General features: G+C 43.0%; 1 pseudogene; it reads right to left on the bottom strand.

The window, feature by feature from the left end:
• Window positions 1-1,615: 1,615 nt before the first annotated feature.
• On the bottom strand, window positions 1,616-2,150 carry LOC117066464 (annotated as a pseudogene).
• Between the last annotated feature and the right edge of the window lie 2,441 nt (window positions 2,151-4,591).

Below are 4,591 nucleotides of genomic sequence, written 5' to 3'. Positions count from 1 at the left end.
AGAATCGCTTGAACCCGGGAGGTGGAGGTTGCAGTGAGCCCAGATCACACCTCTGCACTCTCTAGCCTGGGTGACAGAGCTAGACTCTGTCAAAAAAAAAAAAAAAAAAAAAAAAAAAAGAAGAAGTCATCTGTGGTCCTTAAGTGGCATAACAAGAGATGTCACTCTGGGCTTCACTTTTCTAAGATGTTGTTAGTGCTTACAAGCTATATCCTAGGCAGCCTGGAGAATACCTCTTTGGCTGCTAAAACCATCCACATCATGCATCATGCTCTTGTATGTATCCCAACATAAACTATGAGACTGTGGGCCCATAATGTATAATGAGAACACTCAAAACAATACAACGGTCTCCTCAAATACCTAGGGAAGAATTTATCACTGCCTTTCTTGATGCTTACCAATTACATAAAGAGCCTGTGGTTAAAGGGTGAAAAATCTTATATTTTCCTGTGTTTTTGGCCTAGATCATGGGGTGTGTTAGGCGCCTGGTTTTAATGATTATTTTAATGGCATTTTAAGCCACAGGCTTAGATTGCTCCTCTCTCTTGCCAGTTCTTGCTTGTCTTTTATGTCCTACAAGCCCTGTTCTTCAAACCCCACTGGGCAGAGACAGAGCTTTCTCCTGTGAGGTGTGCAGTGCCAAGCAAATCACTGGCCCTCTGTAAATAATAATACTGTTTGGGGCTGTGACAGGAGATGGAAACTGGACATTTTCTGACCCTCAGTTCCAGCGTGTTCTCAGAGCACATTCATTTTGGCATATACTTTGGAAACTGAAAGCTCTCTGAGGGAGTATCAATCACTTTTATGGTGATGTCAGTAACTATATGTATGCGGTCACGTGTATGCACTTTGATTACAACATCCATAACTTCATTTAAAAAATTGCTGAAGGCCTACTATGTGTAAATCATGTTGTTGAGCATAGTGGGGTAAAAGATGATGAAAGTTGCCATAGGTCTGTGGCATGTGTATGTATCATGCATGTGAACAGACATGAACACATATATAAGTGAAATGCATGTACACATGTGTATATAGTAGCTTTTTAAATTAGGTTGATAATTTGATTCTTTTTATTTGAAAGAATACTTTGGAAACCAAACTTAATTTCAACTCAAGAAGTTTCTTTTTACCATTGGCAATACTTATTGAAATAAATGGATGACTTAGGGGCCCTCAAAGGATCCTTAAAGCCACTTGTCTCTCAATTTTTGTTTTACTTTTGACTCTGATGATATCAACATGACTTAATGGTATTTAAGTTCCAGAATCTTTGGCACTGCCAGTGTTTGTTCATCACAGATTTGAGGAATTAGAGAGGATATGGGATAAATTTCTATTCTCTTGTGTATGTGTGCATGCGTGTGTATAGAGAGTGTCCTATTCAGAAGCTTCTGAGCAACAAGGATGTTCTACGTGGTGATGGCAGGTGTGAGTATAGGAGTGACTTTTTTTGGGAGGGGCACGGAGAGCAAGTTTATTTGGTGAATGCTGGTGGTAAATATCATCCAAGAAAGACAACATGGGAAAGGCACTGTGATAAGAGAACCTAGGGAGCCTTCAGGATAGATAGAAAATCTCACCAGGGGGAGACATGGGCTATGGGAGACTGGGAAGGTCCTCAGCCATTCAGCACCGTAAGGATGAGCTGCCCCATGGGCCTGTCACCCCGACAGGATGTGCCTCACAAATGCTTCATTGTCGATACAACCATTGCTGCCCTCATTCCCTGCCACCAGCACCTCTACCTCTTCCTCTGTTATCTTCTCACCCAGTGTGACAAGAACAAGCCAGAATTCAACACCCATGACGGTGCCATTTCCTTCCTTGTCAAATACCTGAAGTCCTTGTATATAATCTTCACAGGTGCCCTGGTCCTTGTTCTTGGCCACCGTCTGCAGTATGGGCGGAAGGTGCTCAAAGTCTAGCACCTTCACGTTCATCTCATTACTCTTGGGATTCCCCAGAACCTTGAGCACCTCAGTGTTGGTGGGTTCTGACCCAGTGCCCTCATCACATCCCCATATTTGTTGTACAGGATCTTGCCATCACCTGTTCGGTCAAACAGCTGGAAGGCCTCCTTGAACTCTGCAGTCTGGTCCTCGGTGAAGTCACACATCATGACTGCTCAGCTCTGTGGGACTTTTCCCTGCAGTAATGGCCAGGAGTGGCTTTTTATAAAGGATATAAACTGACATCTGCTTTTCTACCCTGCCCCAGGCTTTCTTGGTTAGTAGCAAAGGGTGACTTGAGACGTAAGAGGTGAGCTCTGGCTACGTCTGAAGACTCCTAGCCCATAGTTAACTAAATCTCACTTATTTGGGAATAAAGACTATTCAAAAGTTTGAAGAATCCTTCTCTCTTTCCTCTCCACCCCTCCCTGGGGAATGAACCCTGAACCACACTCCTACTCTTACACTAAAATCCCCTTATTAATCCATTTAAAAATTTCTTCATGAGACCTTATTCATTTTCAATGGCTTTGATGTTGCTATAACAATGGATTCAGAAATTGTTTTGGTTAAGGAAATTCGACTCTCTGGAAAGCCCCATTCCTTCCTACCCCCTTTGAAACATGCTTATAATGATTGTGACAATGTATTATGGCAATTAAAAAAGATATATAATTCCCTGTCAAACTTTTTTAAGCTCCTCCTATTTTTAACAATGTGTTGTGGATATTGCTTTCATGTTTTGTCCCTACAGTAGGCATCTGCCCAATGAAGAACACCATAAAAGTATTTTTAAATGATATTTTTATTTATTATTAAAACATTTTTAAGGAGACAAAAAACTTTCTTATACATTTATCACTTCATATTATAACTACTTTTCTTTTTAAATTCCTGTTCATTCTTTTGAATATCTGTGATAGTTGCAAAGATTTAAGAATGGATAACTGAACTTAGCAGACGTATGACAACTTTCTTTGTCATCTGTATTAGCCTGTTTTCATGGTGCTGATAAAGATATACCCAAGACTGGGAAATATACAAAAGAAAGAGGTTTAATTGGACTCACAGTTCCACGTGGCTGGGGAAGCCTCACAATTATGGTGGAAGGTAAGGAGGAGCTAATCCTGTCTTACATGGATGGCAGCAGGCAAAGAAAGAATGAGAGAGATGCACAAGTGGAAACCCCTGATAAAGCCATCAGATCTCATGAGACTTATTCACTACCATGAGAATGATATGGGGGAAACAGCCCCCATGATTCAAACTATCTCCCATCAGGTCCCTCCCACAACATGTGGGAATTATGAGAGTACAATTCAAGATGAGATTCGGGTGGAGACACAGCCAGATCATGTTGTTCCACCCCTGACTCCACCCAAATCTTATGTCCTCACGTTTCAAAACCAATTTTGCCTTCCCAACAGTCCCCCAAAGTCTTAACTCATTTCGGCATTAACCCAAAAGTCCACAATGCAAAGTCTCATCTGAGTCAAGGCACATTCCTTCCACCTATGAGCCTGTAGAATCAAAAGCAAGCTAGTTACTTCATAGATACAGTGGGGGTACAGGTATTGAGTAAATACAGCCATTCCAAATGGGAGAAATTGACCAAAACGAAGGGCTTACCGGGCCCATGCAAGTCCAAAATCCAGCGGGGAAGTCAAATTTTAAAGCTCCAAAATGATCTTCTTTGACTCCAGGTCTCATACCCAGGTCATGCTGATGGAAGAGGCGGGTTTCCATGATCTTGGGCAGCTCCGTTATTGTGGCTTTGCAGGGTACAGCCTCCCTTTCAGCTGCTTTCATGGGCTGGCATTGAGTGCCTGTGGCTTTTCCAGGCAAACAGTGCAAGCTGCCAGTGGATCTACCATTTTGGGGTCTGGAGGACTGTGACCCTCTTCTCAGCTCCACTAGGCAGTGCCCCAGTAGAGACTCTGTGTGGGGACTCAAACCCAAATTTCCCTTCTGCACTGCCCTAGCAGAGGTTCTGCATGAGCACCCTGCCCCTACAGCAAACTTCTGCCTGGGCATCCAGACGTTTCCATATATCTTCTGAAATCTAGGAAAAAGTTCCCAAACCCCAATTCCTGACTTCTGTGCACTCACAGGCTCAATACCATGTGGAAGCTGCCAAGGTTTGGAGCTTGAACGCTCTGAAGCTACAGTCTGAGCTGTACATTGGCCTTTTCCAGCCATAGCTGGAGCAGCTTGGATGTGCGGCACCAAGTCTCTAGGCTGCACATAGCATGGAAACCCTGGGCCCACCCATGAAACCGTTTATTCCTAGGCCTCCGGGCCTGTGATGGGAGCTGTGAAGCCCTCTGACATGCCCTGGAGATATTTTCCTCATTGTCTTGGGGATTAACATTTGGCCCCTCATTACTTATGCAAATTTCTGCAGCTGGCTTGAATTTCTCCTCAGAAAATGAGTTTTTATTTTCTATCACGTTGTCAGGCTGCAAATTTTCCAAACTTTTATGCTCTGTTTCTCTTTTAAAACTGAATGCTTTTAACAGCACCCAGGTCACCTCTTGAATGCCTTGCTTCTTAGAAATTTCTTCTACCAGGTACAGTAAATCATCTCTCTCAAGTTCAAAGTTCCACAAATCTCTAGGGCAGGGACAAAATGC

This window comes from Trachypithecus francoisi, unplaced genomic scaffold (assembly GCF_009764315.1).
Source record: "Trachypithecus francoisi isolate TF-2019V2 unplaced genomic scaffold, Tfra_2.0 Lachesis_group20, whole genome shotgun sequence".
Taxonomy (NCBI): domain Eukaryota; kingdom Metazoa; phylum Chordata; class Mammalia; order Primates; family Cercopithecidae; genus Trachypithecus; species Trachypithecus francoisi.
Note: the sequence above shows the minus strand (reverse complement) of the source record. Positions and strands in the feature narration are given on the sequence as shown.